General features: G+C 36.3%; 1 long non-coding RNA gene across 1 annotated transcript in view; it reads left to right on the top strand.

Moving 5' to 3' along the window:
• LOC140709919 (uncharacterized) overlaps positions 1-8,555 on the top strand; it is a 335,514-nt gene extending 326,959 nt beyond the window's left edge. Inside the window, exon 6 of the long non-coding RNA XR_012090699.1 lies at positions 8,423-8,555. This is a non-coding gene — a long non-coding RNA (uncharacterized lncRNA). The remainder of the gene's footprint in view (positions 1-8,422) is intronic.
• Positions 8,556-23,337: the final 14,782 nt, after the last annotated feature.

Below are 23,337 nucleotides of genomic sequence, written 5' to 3'. Positions count from 1 at the left end.
GATTTTTGCATCAGGTGACAAATGAGGATACAGTTTCATCCTTCTACATGTGGCTTGCCAATTATGCCAGCACCATTTGTTGAATAGGGTGTCCTTTCTCTATGTTTTTGTTTGCTTTGTCAAAGATCCACTGGCTTTAAGTATTTGGCTTTATTTCTGGGTTCTCTATATTGTTTCATTGGTCTAGGTACCTATTTTTTATACCAGTACCATGCTGTTTGGTAACTATAGTCTTGTGGTATAGTTTCATGTCAGTTAATGTGATGCCTCCAGATTGTTCTTTTTGCTTAGTCTTGCTTTGACTATGAGGGCTCTTTTTTGGTTTCATATGAATTTTAGGATTGTTTTTTCTAGTTCTTTGAAGAATGATGATGGTATTTTGATGGGGATTGCATTAAATTTATAGATTGCTTTTGGCAGTATGGTCATTTTCACAATATTGATTCTACCCATCCATGAACATGGGATGTGTTTCCATTTGTTTGTGTTATCTGTGACTTCTTTCAGCAGTGTTTTGTAGTTTTCCTCGTAGAGATCTTTCGTCTTCTTGGTAAGGTATATTCCTAAGTATTTTATTTTTCTTGGAGCTGTGGTAAAAGGGGTTGAGTTATTAATTTGATTCTCACCTTGGTCATTGGTGATGTATAGCAGTGCTACTGATTTGTATACATTGATTTTGTAAAGTGAGCATCCTTGTCTTGTTCCAGTTCTCAGCAGAAATGTTTTCAACGTTTCCCCATTCAGTATAATGCTGGCTGTGGGTTTGTCATAGATGGCTTTTATTTCTTCAAGGTATGTCACTTTTATGCTGATTTTGCTGAGGGTTTTAATCCTAAAGTGATGCTGGATTTTGTCAAATGCTTTTTCTGCATCTGTTGAGATGATCATATGATTTTTCTTTTTTACTTCTGTTTATATGGTGTATCACATTTATTAACTTGCATATGTTAAACCATCCCTGCATCCCTGGTAGGAAACCCACTTGGTTATGGTGTATTTTTTTTTTTGATATGCTATTAGATTCTGTTACCTAGTATTTTGTTGAGGATTTTTGCATCTATATTCATCAGGGATATTGGTCCGTAGTTTTCTTTTTTGTTATGTCCTTTCCTGACTTTGGTATTAAGGTGATACTGGCTTCATAGAATGATTTAGGGAGGATTTTCTCTTCCTCTATCTTTTGGAATAGTTTCAGTAGAAATTAGTACCAATTCCTCTTTGAACGTCTAATAGGATTCAACTGTGAATCCTTCTGGTCCTGGACCTATTTGTTGGCAATGTTTTTATTACTGTTCCAATCTCACCACTTGTTATTGGTCTGTTCAGACTTTCTGTTTCTTCCTGGTTTAATCTAGGAGGGTTGTATATTTCCAGTAGTTTATTCACCTCCTCAAGGTTGTCTAATTTGTGTGCGGAAAGGTGTTCACAGCCTTGAATGATTTTTTGTTTCTGTGGTATCAGTTTTAATATCTCCTCTTTTATTTCTAAATGAGCTTATTTGTATCCTCTCTCTTCTTGTTTAATTATTGACTTTCAAAAAACTTTTCAAAGAACCAGCTTTTGTTTCATTTATCTTTTGTATTTTTTTTTTTTTGCTTCAGTTTCATGTTGTTCTGCTCTGATCTTTGTTATTTCTTTTCTTTTGCTGGGTTTGTGTTTGATTTGTTCTTGTTTCTTTACTTCCTTAAGATGTGAGTTTAGATTGTCTGTTTGTGCCTTTTCAGGCTTTTGATGTAGGCATTTAATGCTATGAACTTTCCTCTTAGCACTGCTTTTGCTATATCCCAGAGGTTTTGATAGGTTATGTCACCATTATCATTCAGTTCAAAGAATTTTTAAATTTTCATCTTGATTTCATTGTTGTCCCAAAGATCATTCAGGAGCCAATTATTTAATTTCCGTGTATTTGTATAGTTTTGAGGATTCTTTTTGGAGTTAATTTTCAATTTTTATTCCACTGTGGTCTGAGACAGTGCTTGATATAACTTCAGTTTTCTTAAATTTATTGAGAGTTTTTTGTGGTCTATCATATGGTCTATCTTGGAGAATGTTCTAGGTGCTGATGAATAGAATATATATTCTAGTTATTGGGTAGAATGCTCTGTAAATATATGTTAAGTCCATTTGTCTGTGTTATAGTTTAAGTCCATTGTTTCTTTGTTGACTTTTTGTCTTGATGACCTGTCTAGTGTTGTCAGTGGAGTATTGAAATCCCCCACTATTATTGTGTTGCCATCTAACTGATTTCTTAAGTCTAGTACTAATTGTTTTATAAATTTGGGAGCTTCACTCTTAGGTGCATATATATTTGGGATTGTGATATTTTTCTGTTGGATTAATCTTTTTATAATTATATAATGTTTTTTGTCTTTTTTCACTGTTGTTGCGTTAAAGCGTATTTTATCTCATATAAGAATAGCTACTCCTCCTCACTTTTGGTTTCCATTTACAAGAAATATCTTTCTCCATCCCTTTACCTTAAGTCTTTGTGAGTCCTTATGCGTTAGGTGAGTCTCTTGAAGATAGCAGGTACTTGGTTGGTGGAATTTATCCCCATTGCCATTCTGTATCTTTTAAGTGGGGCATTTAAATAATTTACATTCAGTGTTAGTACTGAGATGTGAGGTACTGTTCTATTCATCATGCTAGTTGTTGCCTGAATACATTGTGTGTATGGGTGTGTTTTTCATTGTGTTACTGTTTTATAGGCTCTGTGAAATTTTTGCTTTGAGGAGGTTCCATTTTTGTGTATTTCCAGGTTTTGTTTCAAGATTTAGGACTCCTTTTAGCATTGCTTGTAGTTCTGGCTTGGTAGTGGCAAAGTCTCTCAGCATTTGTCTGAAAAAGACTTTATCCCTCCGTTTATGAAGTGTAGGTTTATGGATATAAAATTCTTGGCTGGCAATTATTTTGTTTGAGGAGGCTAAAGATTGGACTCCAATCCCTTTTGGCTTGAGGGTTTCTACTGAGAAATCTGCTGTTAATCAGATAAGTTTTCCTTTATAAGTTACCTTTTGCCTCACAGATCTTAAGATTCTTTCCTTTGTCTTGACTTTAGATAACCTGATGGCTATGTGCCCAGGTGATGATCTTTTTGTGATTAATTTCCTGGGTATTCTTTGAGATTCTGGTATTTGAATGTCTAGATCTCTAGCAAGCCCAGGGAAGTTTTCCTTGATTATTTCCTCAAATAAGTTTTCCAAACATGTAAATTTTTTTTTCTTCCTCATGAACACCAGCTATTGTTATGTTTGGCCATTTAACATAATCTCAAATTTCTTAGAGGCTTTGTTCATTTTTTAAAAATTCATTTTTCTTTGTGTTGGATTGGGTTAAATCAAAAGACTTGTCTTTGAGCTCTGAAGTTCTTTCTTCCACTTGATTCTATTGTGGAAAATTTCCAGTGTATTTTGTATTTCTCTAAGGGTATCTTTCATTTCTAGACGTTGTGATTGTCTTTTCTTTATATCTATTTCTCTAAAGACTTTTTCAATCATATCTTATATTGTTTTTAAATATTCTTTAAGTTGATTTTCACCTTTCTGTAGTACCTCCTTGAGTAGCTTAATAATCAACCTGCTGAATTCTTCATCTGGCAATTCAGAGAGTTCTTCTTGGTTTAGCTAGTGTGATCTTTTGGAATGTTATAGAATCTTTTTTTTTCATATTACCAGCATTACTTTTCTGGTTCCTTCTCATTTGGGTAGACTGTTTCAATGGAAAGATTTGGAACTCAAGGGCTGCAGTTCAGATTTTTATGTCCCAAGTGGTGATCCCTTAATGTGGTGCTTTCTCCCATCCCCTAGGAATGATTCTTCTTGAGAGCTGTACTGCAGTAATTGTTATTGCCCTTCAGAGTCTACCCACCCAGTGGAGCTACTGGGCTCTGGACTGTTGCTGGGGAATGTCTGCAAAGAATCCTATTATATGATTCACGTTCGGGTCTCCCAGCCATGGATACCAGCACCTACTCCAGTGGAGGTGGCAGGGAGTGAAGTTGACTTTTTGGAATTCCTTGGTTGTAGTTTTGTTGAGTGTGCTGGTTTTATTCAAATGCTGGTTATGCTAGCAGTCAAGTTGTCACATGGACGGACTCAGGACCTCTGATTAGCCAGGATGTTGCAGGCAGTGAAATTAGCTGTTGTCTTCTCCTTTCTTGGGGCAGGGTTGTTCTTTTATGAGTTGCTGTAATAGCTTGAGTTGGTTGGCCTCCAGCCAGGAGGTGGTGCTTTCAAGAGAGCACCAGCTGCGGTAGTAGAAAGGAAATACAAGCTTGCCCTGTGTTGGCTAGAATAAGTGCTTGGGTTTCTCAGGTGATGGGCAGGGCCATAGAGCTCCCAAGAGATTTTATGTCTTTTGCCTTTGTCTGCCAGGGCAGTAAACCATCAGGTTGGGGCAGGGATAGGTGGGTCTGAACAAAACCTCACCTGGGGCAGGGCTTGCTGCGGACACTGTGGGGGATGGGGGGTGCTTCTCAGGCCAGTGAAGTTATGTTCCAAGGGGGTTATAGCTGCCTCTTCTACATCATACTGGTCACCAGGGAAGTGTGGGAAAGCCAGCAGCGACAGGCCTCACACTGCTCCCACAGAGTCAGCAAGGCCACTCTCCCTCCTGCTGTGCCCCACCAGGAAGCTGTGCAGGGCTGAAACCTTGCCCCAGGCTACAAGCTTCCCCGCTGAGAAAGCAAGTAGAGCTCTCAGGCCTCTCAACTCCTAACTTCCCACACTGTCAGCAGTGGCTTCTGCACTCCTATCTGCACTTCCCATTCACTTCCCTGGATTCTGCTCAGAAAATTTGTGCTCAGTCAAAAATTATTAAAGCTCTGCTAGAAGCTTCCTTCAACCTGTGGCCTCTCCCTTGTTCTGCTGGCTTCCTCCCTAAGGGCTGCTGTGAGATAAAGCCAGGGATGGCTTCCCTGGGCTCAAGCACGGGACCAGGAGTGCCTGCAGGGCTCTTCCCGCTGCTTCTTCTACTTTCATATTTTGTTTGGTTTTCTGAATCTGTTTCTGCTCTAGGTAAGGTTACATCTTTCTCTCATGATCTGGATTTTTAGGTTCCCCAGTGGGGATGTGTGTTCAGAGGCAGACATTTCCCCCTCTTCACACTTTGAAAACTCACAGTTTTTCAGCTATCTTGAAGTTTGCAGCAGCAAGCCTCTTCTTTCAAAGGGTCTGTAAATTCTTTCAGTTTTCCTGTTATGTTCCTGCTGTAGTTCTTGGAGCAAAGGTTCATGATGTGCGTCTCCAGGTGCTGTTCTGTTTGTCCAAGTGGGAGCTTCACATTAGTCCTGTCTCCTATCTGCCATTTTCCTCTCTTCCTTGTGAATACCAGCTTTAACTCATTCTTATGTACTGATCTAATTCTGCTGGATAAGTGAGCTTCTACTCTACAAATAATGGCTCAACATCTTCATTTACTATCAAGTTTTTTGAAAGTACCACTGTTTATTAAATTTGTTAGCAAGGCCAATGTTATCTACAAAATTAAAAAAAAATGGATTAGATAATTTATCAGACCCTTTTTAACTCATATGTTTTGTGGTCACATATGTTTAGCTTCTGAGTGGCTTTGTTAGCTTTACTTTGTTTTCTGACCACAGATGTACATAACATTGACTTTGTCCATCCATTTCATAATTGGAAAACAGAGAAAGAGGTAAGTTAAACAGACCCAAACCATCTACACTATTGGCAAACCAACTGTTGATAAGTTATTTTCTCTTGTGAAGGAGAAAAGTCTCTTTTTAATTCTTATTTTTTTAAAATTAAGGAGTAATTTATATACAGTGAAATGCTCAGATCTTGAGAAAACAGTTCCATGAGTTTTGTAAATATATACACCCATGTAACCTATACTTCAATTAAAATATATGTATCATTTTCATCACCTTAGAAAGTATTTTTGTGCCCATCTAGTCAATTTCCATTCCACCCTACAGGCAACCAATCTTCTGATTTTTTTTTCCAATTGATGAGTTTTTTCTAAACACATTTGTTTTTAAATTGCCATGCAATATTGTACAGAACATCAGAAAAACAAATAGTATTGCCTTTGGAGTTGAAGACTTAGGTCTAATTTTATAAAGCTTGGATTCATCTAACAATATAAAATTTAATTACTAGTTAAATAATACTATGCCAATTTCATTCATCTGTTGAATACTGATTTTTAAAACATCTTCTGAGAGAGGAAAACACAAGTCCAAAGGCCTTGGGTTTTCACGGTTTTTCACAAGGTTTGCATGAATTTCTGTAAATAATGGAATTTCTCATTCTCTCTCTCTCTCATTCCTCATATGCAAATTGAGAGAATCAGACTAATGGCTTCTAAGAAAGACATCTTCTAGATTTAACACTCTTTGATGCTGTATTGTTTTCTCAGAGCACTACGTCTAAAACACATTATGCATCCAAAATGAAAGTCATTACTTTTTAAAATATCCTTTGAATTATGTGGACGTTTATGTGGTTGTTGTAGAATGTGATACCTATGAAAGAAAAAAAAATTAATTTCAAAGTCCTTTGCTCAGTTAGTATCCATTTATTTATGTTTTTAATGCTATTGCATGCCTTTAAAAAATAATGGGTGTTCTGGGTATCTATTACTGTGTAAGAAACTTCCCCAAAACTTGATGGCATCAAACAATAATTTATTACTATCTCAGTTCTGTGGGTTGACCGGATTCAGTAGGGCAGTTTTCACTAGGGATTTCTTATGTGGTTGCCATGACATAGCAGCTAGAGGTGGCCGAATCTAAAGTAATCTGAAGGCATCTTCACTCATATGTCTTGGGTTGGGGCTTGGCATGGCTGGAGTAGCTGGAAAAAGTTGGATATTTGTCCTCGTGCAGCTTCCCCACATGGTTCACTGATTTTCCTCATGGCATAGGGGTTTCAAAATGCTTAGACTTTTCTTTTTTCTTTCTTTCTTTCTTTTTTTTTTTTTTTTTTTTTTTTTTTTTTTTTTTTTAACATAATGGCTGGCTTTTCCCCAGAGTGAGTGATGTTAGCTAGAGCGACAGAATCCTGCTGCTAGGCTTCTGTGGGTGTAGCCTACGAAGGAGCCTAGTCATGAAGTATATCTTATCATCATCTCAACATTTCATTTGTAATTTATTAACTACACCTGCCCAGATACAAAAGGATGGGAATTAGACTTCACTCCTGGATAGAATACTGGGCACCATGGTTCATGCCTGTAATCCCAGCACTTTGGGAGGCCGAGGCAGGCAGATCATGAGGTCAGGAGCTCAATATCAGCCTGGCCAACATGGTGAAACCGTGTCTCTACTAAAAATACAAAAATTATCTGGGCGTGGTGGCGGGCGCCTGTAATGCCAGCTACTCGGGAGGCTGAGGCAGGAGGATCCCTTGAACCCCTGAGGTAGAGGTTGCAGTGAGATGAGATTGTACCGATGCACTCTAGCCTGGGTGACAGAGCAAGACTCTGTCTCAAAAAAAAAAAAAAGAAAAAAGAAAAGAAAAAAAATTGCAGCCATCTTTACTCTAACATAAGGAAGTTTATATTTTTAGATCTGTAGCCTGAGTCTCTCTTTTTTGTAAGCTTAAGAAACTTTATTGTATAATTAATCATTTAATAGTTAACTCATCTATAAATCAAAAGATCTCATAATTTTTAGATATGAAATCTTGACCAAGTTACCCCACCTATTTTAAACTTGGACTTTTTATCTGTAAAAGTTGTCCTCTCTCCCTTTCAAAAGGATTATATGAGTCAGATGTGATAACATATGTAAAAGTATAAAATTATGAAAATCATGGAAATATAAGTTATCATCTTGGTTATTATTAAAATAATTTTGACTCCATTTTTTTTTCTGCAAAACAGTGACACAAAATAAATATTTTCTTAAAGTAGTTGAATTTCCCAAGTCAGTTCTAGATACATCACCTTTTTCCTTTGCCATGAAAGGCCATGCTCACAGAGCCGTTTCCTGACCTCTGTACTTAAAATGGCCTCTGAGTCCAGGTTCACTGGCTCACACCTGTAATCCAAGGACTTTGGGAGGCTGAGCAGAAGGATCACTTGAAGCCAGAAGTTCAAGATCAGCCTGAGCAACATAGTGAGACCCCATCTCTGAAAAAATTTTTTTTAAAAAAGTAGCCAGGTGTGGTGGCATGAGTCTGTAGTTTCAGCTACTTGGGAGGCTGAGGTGGGAGGATGGCTTGAGCCCAGGAGGTTGAGGCTTCAGTGAGCCATGATCATGCCACTGCACTCCAGCCTCGTGATAGTACAAGAGCCAGTCTCAAAAAAAGAAAAAAAAATTAAAATAGCTTCTATTGAGCTTACCATACTTAAAAAAACAAAACAAAACGAAACAAAAAAAACACTAACTCTAATCTCCACCTGGAGAAATACTGCATATTCATTCATCTACCTATTTGTTTTCCATCTCTTCTAGAACATGAGATCCTGTGGACAGAGACTCAGTTTCCTCAGGGCTGATAAGACACTGGCAATTACCAGACAATTAACAAACATTTTTGAATAAATGAATGACTGAATAAATGACTGGTGTTATTACCGTTGACCCATCTGGAATCCTAATTTTGAAGTGTCTTTCCCTTTATAGCTCTTACAGCTTTCACTTACTTTTGCCTTCAGCAATATATTATAGTTCATCTTGAAACTAGTCACTTCCTAGAGTGAGTCCTTTTCTCAGTCTTCCCTCTCTAATATGGCCTCTTACAGTTATGATAAAATCTTGGCAATCCTTTTTGTGGCATGTGTCTGAAATATGTCTCATTCTTTCCATTTTTACTACCATTGTCTCAGGCCAGGGATTTATCATAATCTCTTATCTAAATTGTTACAAAAATACCCTAGGTAGTTTTCTTCTTCACTATTTTCTAAAAGCATTCGCATCCTAAAATGTTGATTTTTGTAATATTATTCTGATCTTCACAAAACTTTGGGTGGTTTACCCATGGCAATGGGATGAACTTCAGGCTTCTAAATATTGTAGTCTTGTTGTGTCCCTATCTAGTTTCTGTCCACCTTTTCCAGCTGCATGGACTTCCAACACTCCAACAATGAAAGCCCTCTAAACTGGTGTGTTTTCATCTCAAGTGGGCATACAAATCACCTAGAAATATTGTTAAAATGTAGATTCTGATTCAGAAGTTCAAGGATGGAGCTTGAGATTCTGCATTTCTAACAAGCTCCCAGGTGATGCCAATGCCTCCAATTAAGCCTCTGTTAGAGTCTCAAGGCTCCATCATTGAGTGTAGATGCCACGTGCTTCTACCTGTCTGCCTTATGCTGTTTCCGGGCTTGGATGTTCTTCACTCACCTCACTGTTGGGTGAATTCCTGTATTCTGAAGATCTAAATCAAACACCATTTTCTTAAGCCCTTTTTTTTTTTAAACCTTTTTCAGGAAGAATTAATCATGTGTTTTCTTTTTTCTTTTAATATTTTTAATTTTTGTGGATACATAGTAGGTGTGTATATTTATAGGGTACATGAGATGTTTTGACACAAGCATGCAATGTGAACTAACCACATCATGGACAATGGGGTATCCATCCCCTCAAGCATTTATCCTTTGTATTACAAACATCCAATTATAGTCTTTTAGTTATTTTAAAATGTAAAATTAAGTTATTATTGACTATAGTCACCCAGTGGAATCATCTGTCTTCTTATAGTACTTTGTTGATATTTAGTTGTATATGTGCTTTTCTTCTTAAATTGTGCATTCCTTAGAGGCAGTGACGGTGCCATCACAGTTTAGTTGGGAATAAAAACCTCATACCCAAAGAAATTATTATATCATGCATAGAGTATATATTATATAAAGTAAAAAATATATCCACAAAATCCCTTGGAAATACAGGAGTACCTGAAACAATTGCCATATGTCTATTAATGTGCTAGTTTACCACACTATATTTAGTGCATAGCTGGTGTGCAGTACAGATTTGTTGAAACTGTTTTGAAGAATTAAGTCCAAAAATTGACTACAAAAAATGCTAGTCTGGTTGTCCGACATTGTGATTTTCTGTTGGAAAATTTGTTAGGCCATAAATTATTTTCCTGAAAAATGTTTAATATTTACTATCTTATTTAATGATCCAAAAATCTGTACTGAATCAGAAGTAGAAATGTTAAAGTAATTACATTGAGAAGTCAATTTAATGAATGCCCGATATGTGAAAGCATTATTTCTATAATCTTCTTTATTGCCCAATTTATCACTTTTATTGTTCATTTACTTATGTTATATAGTTTCAGAGTGAATTATAATATCTATTCCCCTCCCCCATTTTTTCCAATATGAGCCCTTACAAAGCCACAGAAAGCTTTTATTTGAACAGAGTTTTTGTATTTGTTAAAGTGAATCTATTTGATTCTTATGTGCTTTGGATAATTTCCCTAGAGTATAATTATATCATATATGTGTTAAACCAGCATTTGCTTTCTTGCAGTCCGACTTCTTCCAACTTGATCATCCAGAGTGGCCACAGGACTCAAATTGTGCTATTTACTATCACTTAATGTCTGTGGTCTTCTAAGCACGGAATTCTGAATAGAAAAGCAAAGCCTTTGTATGATATATATAAAAGCAGGAGAAATGTACAATATGGCTGGCACAGGTCATGACATGACTTTGGCCACCCCTACCCCCTCTTCAGATGCAAAACAGGAAATAACAAATATCATTTGTTACTATCACAATGAAGTAATTTTTCCTGTCAGAATATACAGAGAAAACTCTGTAAGAATGGAGTGTATGATTAAAACAACAAGAAATCTGATTTAGCTTTAGCTTCATACCCTATTAAGAACTTCCTGCACAAACTTTGGCCTAAATTTTAGTACATTATATACTTGTTATGAAAACCTTTAACTGAAGCTTTGCAAAATGCTTCCAAAATAGGCTTAGATCATCTAACAAATCATACATGCCAACAGAATAATGCTACTTCCTAGTTCCAAGTTTATTGTGTTATAGAACTTTAAGGATCAAATGAATATAAATTTACAAAGACGCTACCAATTTTCTACTTGGAGCATGAACTGAATAATTTAAAAAGAAATATAATAGTAATCCAAATATTGCCCAAGGTGTTCTTAAACCTATTAAACAGAGATGAGTAAGAAAGATTGATAATGTTGAAGAGAAAGGGAGGCTTTTAAAGTAAACTCCAGCAAAGAGTGAAACATTAATGTATTGGTTTGGTTGGAAGAGATCTGGAATATCAAACAAACTCTACTTTGTAAGCTTATATTATGCTATGATGGCAACTGCAAATTATAAATCAGACAGGTTTGTATTTCCATAGGCAAATGGAAATTTTCCTTCATGAATTTGGACAGTGTGAACCAGAGTCAATTCAACCCTGTCTGTGAATAAGTAGCTCAGTTTATTTAAGCATGATTCTTTAGTTTAACCATAGAGATGGCTACTATCTATGCTGTGTGGGTAGCTAGCTTTGGTGTTTTTCATGGTACTGGGACACCCCATTCATGAACAACCATCCTAAAATTGTCCACAGTTGTTCTTTGCAAGGAACCAACAAAGAGGACTGTGATCTGATTAGCATAACACATCTAGGCTTCTGTCTCTTGAGAATAAAAGCATGTGCCCCTATTAGATGGTGAATCTGAGGCTTTATCTTTGCATCCAAGGGATGGTAATAGTAAATATTATTGTTATTCATGGAAATCATTGGATTTTGTTTCTCTTGCTTAGATTTTTATTTGGATAATATATTGAGGATAAAGTACCCTGAAGCAAAGAAGAATGTCTGTTCCTGCTCCCCAGCCAAAGGGTGGTAAAGAGAAGGGCTTCTAGATCTGCAATAGAAATAACTAGAAAATTGCAGTTTCCCTTGGGACTGGGGGTGGTGATTAGCCCATGAGACTAGTAACAAGAGGAAGGCAGAAGAGAAAAATGCCCTGCTTGGAAGTGGTTTTGTTTTTTGTTTGTTTTATTAATTCATTTACTAATGTAACTGCAGTATAGGAAATAAAGAGCTGTTTCCTTTGCTAAGATTAAAAGTTTTAAATGAAAACTCTGCAGCCATCTAAGAAAGGAAAAGGAGGGGAGTAAGAAATGACCACCACATGGCCATCTAAGCACCAGGAGAGTTTTCTATGTCAGCAGTTAGAAGAAAGTGTCACACGGCAGAGGCATCACTAATGTAGGGAGAAGAATGTTCTGTCACCTCTAGTCATTTAGAGACCCAAGAGATTGAGGCATTGTGAGATATTTACACAGCATATTTGGACTGTATGGTTAACGCTTGTTGCTTTCAGTTAAATTTCTTCCTAAAGTACTGTATTGTGTTCTTTTCAGTAGGAAGCTTTGACCTATCCCATAGAAATTATTTTGCACTTTCTGAGTGGGGGCTTCAAGTGAAAATAAAAGCCCCTTAAAAAATTACTCAGTCCTTTGGGCCAAGGTCATCTTAATACTAGAATTAAATTATTGTAACATTAATTGAAATTCAAGGCGTTTGCCCTATATAATCCACTCATCTCTCTACTTCACTTGCCTGCAGAAACAGACAGTAATTTTTATTAAAGCACAAATGCAAATGTTGGGTTCACTATAAAATAATTCAATGAAATTACAGAAGATATCTTATGACTAATAGAAACAAGTTGGTCTTTGAACTTGTTTGATAATGAATAGAACTGCTGACTTCAAATTCCCTTGAGATGAAATTTTGCTAGATTGATCTGTTTTCTTTCTTTCTCTTGTCTTCACTTCCTTTCCCTTTCAGTTCCTTCTTTCCTTCTTTTCTCTCCCTGCTTTTTTTTTTTTTTTTTTTTTTTTGAGACAGAGTCTCACTCTGTCGCCAGGCTGGAGGGCAGTGGCACAATCTCAGCTCACTGCAACCTCCGCCTCCCAGGTTCAAGTGATTCTTCTGCCTCAGCCTCCTGAGTAGCTGGGACTACAGGTATCTACCACCATGCCTGGCTAATTTTTTGTATTTTTAGCAGATACAGGGTTTCACCATGTTGGCCAGGATGGTCTGGATCTCTTGACCTTGTGATCCACCTTCCTTGGCCTCCCAAAGTGCTGGGATTACAGGTGTAAGCCACCGTGTCCAGTCCTTTCTCTCCCTTTTTATTTTTCATTTTCATTCTCTTTCTTCTAATGTCAAGGTAAACTCCAGTTCTTAGTGACTTTTTAAAATATATATATATATATATATATATATATATATATATATATAGCCTAAATAAGACATAAGCAACCTGATCCCTCACACTTAATACATCCAGTTCTAACTTGTATTGGAAAGCTAGTTCCAAGGCTGGTGTTTTGTGTATATGGTGAGCCTAATGCCACAGATGGCCTCTATGTAGATGCGGGGACCCTACATTGTATTTTATTCTGAAAGTTCTACTTTAGCCAGTGTAATAACTGAACACTAAATTATGGTAGATTCTTGATTAGCTTATTTTGTGGAGTGGGGGAAGTGGAACAGAGGACAAAATGATTTCTTTTTATGCCTACACAGAGTATGTAATAACCGTATGTAATAACTGCAAGGCATTGCTTAAAGCTATTTAATTAAAATGACTAAAAAACACATGAAATGCCAGCAATGTTATGAGTCAGCAGTAGAAATGTTCCTTGTCAGTCACTGCAAGAATGCTGAGCTTCAACCATCTCAAGCGCACATAACCTCATTGGTTTTTCTTTTTGTCAGTCTTGGTCCAAAAAAAAAAAAAAAAAAACTGAAACCACCAAAAAACCCTCAAAACATTGATCATGCCAGGTTAGATTTTACCAGGGATTTAAAGTCACTACCACCATTCACAGCACTTATTCATGCTCAGCTGGGACAAATAATGGCCTAGCATGAATTGGTTTACAATCCTGGTGGACTCCTACAGAACTAATAAATCCAGAAATACTACTTGGATGGAAACATATGATAATCACATGATGATTTTTTAATACATTCCATAGTCTCATGTATAAAAATAAAAAACGTGCAGGGCTTAGCTATCCCTTTATTGTATGAAATTAAATTGGATTTAATGCCTGGTGGTGTGTCATCCAGCTCAGACCCATTTGCACAAGGCTATGGAGTGCAGAGCTGGTTCAGATGAATGAATAGCTTTCTCATGACTTCACCCCCACTCTGCTGTCTCTTTTCCTGTCCTTTGTATTGTAATGGAGGACAGCTGTGGCAGTGAAGTGAATATTAACTAACCCCAGTGCCTCAGCAGATTGTGACTTTAATCCCGGCAAATACCTCTAAAATCAAAATTTAATTACACTCAGAGTAGCTCTGTTAATGCCTAAAAAATATTTAACAATTAGTGGTTGGCTTAATTAAGCAAACTGCCTTTCACAAAGCAACCTGAAAAGTCTTCCCAAGCCCTTCCCCCACCCCCCTTTTTTATCCCTTAGACTAATTAGTCTGATGTAAACTCACAGCACTTCATTTACTGTTACTGAGTCTGCTGTTTAGCTGATCTAGGCTCTCAGCTTAACAGCTTGTAATAGAAGGGAAATTGTAAAAAGAAAGAAATTAGGTTCACTGCACACAGCTACTTATTTAAAAAAATCCTTTTAATAAACTAATCATTGTTAGTCATTTCCTCATTTATATATATATATGTGTGTGTGTGTGTATCAGAATGGCTTATTTCAGTTACAATATTAGTTATGGGAGATTCAGGAAAGCCAAATAACAAATATATTAGTGAAGAATCACTTCTATAAAAATAATTGTTATGTGTCCATATAGATTGAAAAATATTATTTACATATAAATTTGGAAGAGACAGATACTTTTTTGTAAACTAAACAACCGAAGGAAAAAACATTGAAGAATGATGGAAAAGTCATTAAAATTTAAATTCCATTCTCTAATTGATGCATGATACTACCTGACCTAGTCTGTTACATGTTCATTCACTCATCCAAACATCAAATATTTATTAACGATATAATGTGACTCGATGGGATGATACAAATCCATTATTGTAAATCTTTACATTGACACCTATAGAATGTTTTAAAATGCCACAACAGGATAGTTTATATGACCTATCTGCTGAGTATCATTTTCTACTTGAATTCTTAGAAAAGACCTTGCCATTAATAATTGTGAGAATGAAACACAGTAACACTTCAAAAGGTCTCTTATTCAGCAAACTAAGAAAAGAAACAAGAATCATAAAATAACAACAAAAATATTGCCATTGAGAACCAAAACAAGTCCCAGAGCTATTAAGGAGCTTAAAGACCACTGAGTCCAGCTCTATATTTTACAGAAGAAAAAAACTGAAATTCAGAGAGTTTAAGTGATTTTCCAGGGCTATATGAAGAACTATTATCAAGTTCATCAGAAGGTCACCTGAGGCCCCTCTAGGCCCCCATTCCAGACATGTTCCCTTTTATCTGATATTGGATACAATTATAGCAAGATGCATTATTTGATTTCCCAAACTGCAGCAGATTAGAAGCCACAAATTAGAGGCTGAAAGAGAATTTCTAGAGGCTTAGTGTTCAGATGCTGTGAAACATGAGAACACATGATAAAAATTGGAACCTGCTAAGCAAAAATTAATCTGGACAAGATGGTCTCTTGGTAACACTCAAATCCAGGGGACAAATAAATGTCACAAAAAAAATTCTTAATTTTACAATGCAGAACTGTGCTGCCTTTGATCATCCTATTTTATTATGTGTGTGTAGTATTTGTGTGTGTGTGTGTGAGAGAGAGAGAGAGGAGGGAGAGGGAGAGATTCCCTCCTTCAGGGCTTTTAAGATAATACTGAAATAGATTGAGATAATAAGCTAATTTAGTGATTTTCTTTTTGAGACTATCAAAAGAAAAACATTTTTCTCTGCTCCTAGAAAGTGCCTACTGAGAGTTTTAATGTAAGTGATATGTTCATTTTTCAGTCTAGGAAATAAAAACCTGTAATCTCACCCATATGAGATGGTTTCACCCGTATGGATTTCTTTAGGCCTTCCTTTTAGTTCATATTTAAAACTAGGTTTTGAGAATTTTGGTTGCTGCTTTAATTCAACAATTAGGAGACAGAAATGAAGACAGTAAGTCTCATTAATGTGTATGTGGCTAAAAGGATGTCAGGTACACCCACACCTAACTGCCAGCAGTCTGCAACCCGGTACAATTCTGTACATTTCCATTTAATTGGCAGGCTATGTTTCAAGTCTCATGGTTGGTTGAGGATGAAGATGAAATTGCGGTTCATAGTACAGAAGAGGAAGTACATATGGTTTGTGATTGAGATACTTATATTTTGACCGAAGAATTGTGCAGCATCTGGCAGGTGTATAAATTCTTCAGAGGCAGCAATTTCACTTTTTAATACTAGAGGAAACAGCATATTATATTTCAAAATTGATAGCTTTGAAAAATGGATATTAACATGACGATATAAGTGGATACAAAATCTTCTTACGGGGTTTCCAGGAATAATTGTACCTTAATGGTATATGCAACTTATGTTTCAAATTCTTTTGTCTATTAGTCACATACATATATCTTTATTTCTTCTTGAATGTATGCTGCATAACTATTAACCAAATGTTCATTCACCATCAAATTCTGTTTCTTCAGTGTTTTCTCATTCAAAAGCACATAACAGTTCTCCTTAATGATACAAATAACCCACTTCTAATGGACTATTATGCCTCTTTTCCATTCTTGAAAAGCATTATTGCTTTCAGGTTTTTAGTTAAATGCTATACAATTTCAAAATAGTATAATACACTTAAATGATCTTTAAGTTTCTCTTTAAAAGAGCAGTAAGTATTAAAAGCCAAACAGAAAAATTGCCAGTCAATTCACCTCAATTCAACTGTCAAAACTTCTCATGTGAAAAATAAATGGAAATGTTCTTCTATTTCAAGTAAGCAAATTTGTGGGTGCGCATTCTCTTTTGACTCTGAAAATCATTTGAAAACAGAAAAGCTTGTCCATGCTTGTTTTCGATTTGCAAAAAGTCAGCTGCATCCGTGAAATAGGCACTGAGCCTCATTATCTTGGCTAATAGAGAAAGAACTGCCCTCTCTTGGAAGGTGCAATAAATCTTTCATGTTCTTAAGTACTGCTTCATGTTCATCAGCAAGAATTTATCTAACAGTGTGCGACTGACATAAACATGTAACATCACCTCTTCCCTACTTCATACATTGCCTACCCACGCAAACACACACACACATTCAAACTAATGTGTGCACTCACACTATCCCTCCCTCAAGCCTCTACCACTAATGCCCTAAGAATGAGAAGAGAGGCCGGACGCAGATGGCTCACGCCTGTAATCCCAGCACTGTAGGAGGCCAGGGCAGACGAATCACTTGAGTTCAGGAGTTCCAGACCAGCCTGGTTAACATGGTGAAACCCCATCTCTACAAAACATATAAAAAGTTAGCCAGGTGTGGTGGCATGTGCCTGTAATCCCAGCTACTTGGCAGGCTGAGGCAAGAGAATTGCTTGAACCCGTGAGGCAGAGGTTGCAGTGAGCCGAGATCGTGCCATTGCACTCCAGCCTGGGCAACAAGTAAGACTCCATCTCACACAAACACAAAAAAAGAATGAGAAGAGAAATATACCCAACTAAATTAAATATTTGTTTTGATTTAGATTGCAAGATGATCTGTGTTTAACTGTATGGATTTATTTCATATTGGATTGTGGCATAGGGAAAAGATCCTAATAGATGCTTGTGGTGGCCTAAAGTAAATAAAACCTTAACTTCTGCTTAAGATCTATAGAATAATAACTTTGGAAGGACATAAAGATCTCAACTTTTCTACTTCAGACAAATTTTACCATTCAGAACGAGTAATTTTCAACCTTTCTTAAACAGTTAACATCATAATGATACTTAGTTGTTTCTTGAACAACTGTTCTATTTCCTTCTATGAGATTGTCCATGGTAGTCAAGAACAGCTTGACACTCCTTATACAATAGTGATTGAATTACCCCTTCTGTCTTGTAGGGTGAATGGCCAGTGTTCATATAATTCTTCCTTTTGGGACTTAAATGCTTTCCAAATAAGATGTCTCCAACTGTTCTTTTAGGAGTCATCCTTCCCCATAATGACCAAATAGTATTTTCAGCACCAATTCCATAGAATGCAGGATGTCTGGTCGTTTACAAAGTCTCCTTCCCCTCTGAGTTTCTGGATATCTCTGAGGAATAGTTCCATTAACTGAGTCTGAGTGATTACTTGTAATGTCTAAAAGCATCCTAGTTCAGGCCACTGCCTTCTGGAGCACAGCAGCCTACCTCTTCCAGGCTGCTAGTCTTCATCCAACAACTTTTCACTCTAAGTAGAATTTAGGTAGTATTTCCAAATTCCTGATATCATAATCTTCAGGATTCTGGAAGTAGAAATAGAAATTCCTGGAAATTCTCAGATAGTCCTGAAGTAATACGTTTTTTTCCATTTTCCATAATACTTTTCCTGTGTTCATGAGTGATAACAATAAACTATGAACAACTTTTATATAAAAATTTAATAGCTTTTATGTAAAATATCATAATAAAAGCATGGTTTTCACAGCATTGTATCTTTCAGTAATGTATAAAAATGATCTCCACCTGGCATAGAAATTGGATAATAGAAACATTAAAGAAAACGTTTATATGAAGTAAGTGATAAAAGCCAGTTAAATAATTGAAATGCCACATATATTTAATAATTAGAAGTTATCTTTCTTAAGATGAAGTTTTAAAACTTACAAAGCATTAATTGCCTATTTAGAGTCTTGGTTTTATTTTCATTTTTCCATTGTCAGTTTTCACAAATATTCCAGTCCGGAAAAGTTTCATGTGTTTTTCAAAGATGCTGATCAAATTTGTTAAGAGTATGTCCACAAGCTTCTTAACATTATGCATTAGGATATATGTTGCTTCATGAATCTCACTTTTTTAATAATGCAAACATTTTGTTTGCTTGACATTGATTTGGATGTTGTCACTTAAATTAATACTGCTTTTGTTAATAGAGATTTTAGATCAATTTCTGAATTCCTGTTGTAACATTCCCCAATAACATCTTTTTCTATTTGCATTTTTTTTTATGTTTAAGTATTTACAAGAAACTCTATCATAGCACTTACCCCATTTCTGGGGAATGCCAGAGAACATGATTAAGTAGTATTCAAATAGCATAACATTTAAATATTCTAGCAAGGATAATAGCAACACATAGAATGGTATATCAAAATTATGAATTTAAGGACTTATTTTGATTCTAAAGCTTATTTCTTGGACCACCATTGATAGAATCTGTATAAAGTATATTATGTGAATAAGCTCATTAATATTTATATTATTTGTGAAAATGACTCACTGTTTGCAGCAGTCAGAGCCAGGAACTCTCTCCAACTACAAGTAAAAGTGACCAGATGAGAACTACTTCTCTCTTACATGCTCTTCTCCTATTCATGAAAATGTCAACCTTAACGCTTGACTCCCATGTCAGCATTCCCACCTCTTGCTTTCAACTTGACATCAGTAATTTCTTCTAATCATACTGTCCTTATGTTGATTGTCAAGCTCCAGATCTTATAGGAGCATTGAAATGCTTGTCTCCTGTTTTCCTGATTTTTTTGACTATTTGTTTTTCACAATTTAGGAGTAGAAAAACATATACATATTCTGAGATACACTGGGAAAGCATTTCTACATGGGAAAAGTAAACCCAAGTCATTTATATACTTATTCCAAAGCTGTAAAATAGTGATGTTGTACCTGATTGTTCATTTTTTTATTTTTTATTTTTATATATTTAAAGTGTCAAATATATAAAAATCAGAATGGTGTAATGAACCTCTATACATATATCATCCAGTTTCAACAATTACCAACACATGGCCAATCTTTTTAAACTTACATATTTACTCACTCCTCCACCCCCATTATTTATAACCCATTATGGGTTATTTTAAAGTAAATCCTATACTTTGTATCATAGATGCTAGATATATGAAAATCCACATGCAAAAGATTGAAGTCGGACCCCTACCACATACCATATGTAAAACATTACTCACAATGTATCAAAGACCTAAGCATAAGAGCAAAACTCTAAAATGCTTAGAGGAAAATTTTGACTTGCCTTAGGTAACGGTTTTTTTCAGATAAGACATCTGAAATACAAGCAACAAAAGAAATAATAGATAAATTGGACTTGATCACAATTAAAAATTTTTGTTCTTTAAGGGACACCATCAAGATAGTGAAAAAACACATAGAATGGGAAAATATTTGCAACACATATATCTGATAAAGGAACAGTAACCAGGCTATATAAAGAACTCTTCCACTTTGACAATAAAAAGATGAATATCCCAATTAAAAGTGGAGAAAGGATTTGAATAGGCATATCTCCAAAAAAGACATATAAGTGACCAATGAGCTCATGAAAAGATGCTGAAAGTTATTAGTTATTAGATAGATACAAATCAAAACCACAGTAAGATAGCATTTCATAGCCACTAGGATGACTATAATGAAAAAGATGAACAAGTATTGACAAGGATGTGGAGAAATCAAAACTCTCATACATTTCAGGTAAAGGTGTAAAATAGTTCCACTGCTTTGGAAAACATTTTGTCAGTTCCTCAAAAGATAAACATAGTGTTACCATACAACCCAGAAATTCCACTCCTAGGTATATGGTCAAGAAAATGGAAAACATATGTTCACACATAAACTTGTACATGAATGTTCATAGAAGCATTATTCATAATAGCCAAAAAGTGGAAACAACCCAGATGTCAATCAACTGGAAAATGAACCAACAAAATGTGGCACGACCATGCAACATTATTCATCCATAAAAAGAAATGAAGTATTGTTATGTGCTACAACATGGACAACATTTCCAAATATTATAATAAGTGAAAGAAGGCAGAATAAAAGACCATGTGTTGTGTGATTCCATTTACATGAAATACCCAGAATATGTAAATCTCCATAGAGATAGGAAGTAGATTAATGGTCACCAGAGCCTGTGAGAAGGAAGGAATGAAGAGTGACAGCTATTGGATAAAGGGTGGGTTTTTTTTGGTGGAGTGATGGCAATATTCTGGATTATATCTTGTACAGTGTTACAAACTATACGTTAATACTATATATACAGGGTTGAGATTATATACGTGCACACACACACACTTACACATATATGGTTAACCCTTGAACAACATGGGGGTTAAGAATGCTGACCCTCCGCATAGTCAAAAATGTATGTATAATTATGACTTTCCAGAAACTTAACTAATAGCCTACTGATGATCAGAAGCCTTCCTGATAACCTAAACAATTGATTAACTCATACTTTGTATGTTGTATGTATTATATGCTGTATTCTTATAATAATCTAGAGAAAAGAAAATGTTATGAAGAAAGTCATAAGGAAGATAAAATACATTTACTATTTATTAAGCAGAAGTGAATCATCATAAAGACCTTCAGGCCAGGCACAGTGGCTCATGTCTGTAATCCCAGCACTTTGGGAAGCTGAGGTGGGAGAATTGTCTGAGGCCAAGAGTTCAGGACCAGCCTGGACAACAGTGAGACTCCTTCTCTACAATTTTTTTTTAATTAAAAAAAGAAAAAGATCTTTATCTTCATTATCTTCACATTGAGTGGGTTGAGGAGATGGAGGAAGAAGAGGGGTTGGTCTTGCTATCTCAAGTGTGGCAGAGGTAGAAGAAAATCCATGTATAAGTGGACCTGTGCAGTTCAAACCTATGTTGTTCAGGGGTCAACTATATATTTATAAAGAATTTATGTTACATATGCATATATATTCTAGTTTTTCACCTCTGTTCACTTATTCATACAAATTAATGAATTATATAAATATGTACTCGGTGCTTACCCTGTGTGACATATGTCCATCAATATGGAAATCTGATATATATCACTCTTCATAAAATACCCAGTTTGTTAGAACAGAAGAAATTGACTCAGAGAGAAATTGATACTAGAAAAATGATGCTGTTGCTAATAACAAATACCTGAAAATGTGAATGTGGCTTTGGAACTTGATAATGGGTAGAGGCTGAAACAGCTTTGAAGTGAATGGTGGAAAAAGCCTGCATTGCCATTAACAGAGCATTAAGTATGATTCTGGTGAGGGCTCAGAAGGAGAGGAGAACTGCAGAAAAAGCCTCAGTCTTAAGAGATACATAAGTGATTGTGAACAGAATGTTAGTGGAAGTATGGACAGTAAAGATCATTCACATAGTGTTTTAAATGAAAATGAGGGATATTTTGCTGGAAACTGGAGGAAAGGCCATCCTTGTTACAAAGTGGCAAAGAAGATGGCTGAATTGTGCCTATGTCCTAATGTTTTGTGGAATGCCGAATTGAAGGGCAATCAGCTAGGATATTTAGCAGAAGAAATCTCTAAGCAAAGTATTCAGGGTGCTGCATGGCTTCTCTCAACTGCTTATTGTAAAATGCAAGAGAGAAGTAAGTTAAAGACAGAATTTGAAACAAAAAGGAAAGCAGAATGTAAAGATTTGGAAAACTCTCAGCCTGGCCATGTAAAGCCTAAAAGAACATGTTAAGGAAAGTAAACAAAGGCTGTGTCCAAGCAATCCACTGATAAGATTAGTATGGATAGAGGGAAGCCCTGGAAGACCTTTTGGAGATCTTTGAAGCTGCCAGTCTCATCACAGGTCCAGAGTGCTAGGACTTTTAGGGCAGAATTGTTATAAGAGAGAGGCTCAGGGAGTTTGTAGAACCTCAGAGCTCAATGCCCAGGACTGTCTTAAGTCTCTGCTCCCTGCAGTCTGGTACAGGGCTCGTTGGCTGCCCAAGTTATGGCTCAAGTGGGCCCAGGGGTATAGAGGTTGTAAACTATGGTGGTGTTCACCTAGTGCTGACTCTGTATGCTCACAGAGTGCAAGAGCTGTGCAGGCATGGCTACCTTCACCTAGGTTCCAAAGATACCACAGAGAGCCGTTAGTAGGGCAATGCTTAGTGAAGCTGTGGGGGAAGGGCCTCCCCCAAGACTTCGGAACTGTAGAGCCACCAATCAGCAACTCCAGCCTGGGAGAGCTGAAGGTGCAAGACTCCAACCAGTATGAGCTGTGGCATGTGCTGTTCCCAGCAAAGTCCCGGGGATGGGACCCCCTAGGGATGTGGGTGTCCAACCCAGAAGATGGGACATGAAGTTAAAAAAGATTATCCTCAGACTTTGAGATTTAATGTTTGCCCTATTGAGTTTTGAACTTTATAGGGATCTATTATTGCTTTCTTTTTCCAATTTCTCCTTTTTGGAATGGGAATGGCTATCCTGTGCCTGTCCCTCTATTGTATTTTGGAAGCACACAACTTG

This window comes from Chlorocebus sabaeus, chromosome 23 (genome assembly GCF_047675955.1).
Source record: "Chlorocebus sabaeus isolate Y175 chromosome 23, mChlSab1.0.hap1, whole genome shotgun sequence".
Lineage (NCBI taxonomy): Eukaryota > Metazoa > Chordata > Mammalia > Primates > Cercopithecidae > Chlorocebus > Chlorocebus sabaeus.
The sequence above is the reverse complement of the archived record's forward strand: the minus strand, read 5'-3'. Positions and strand labels throughout refer to the sequence as shown.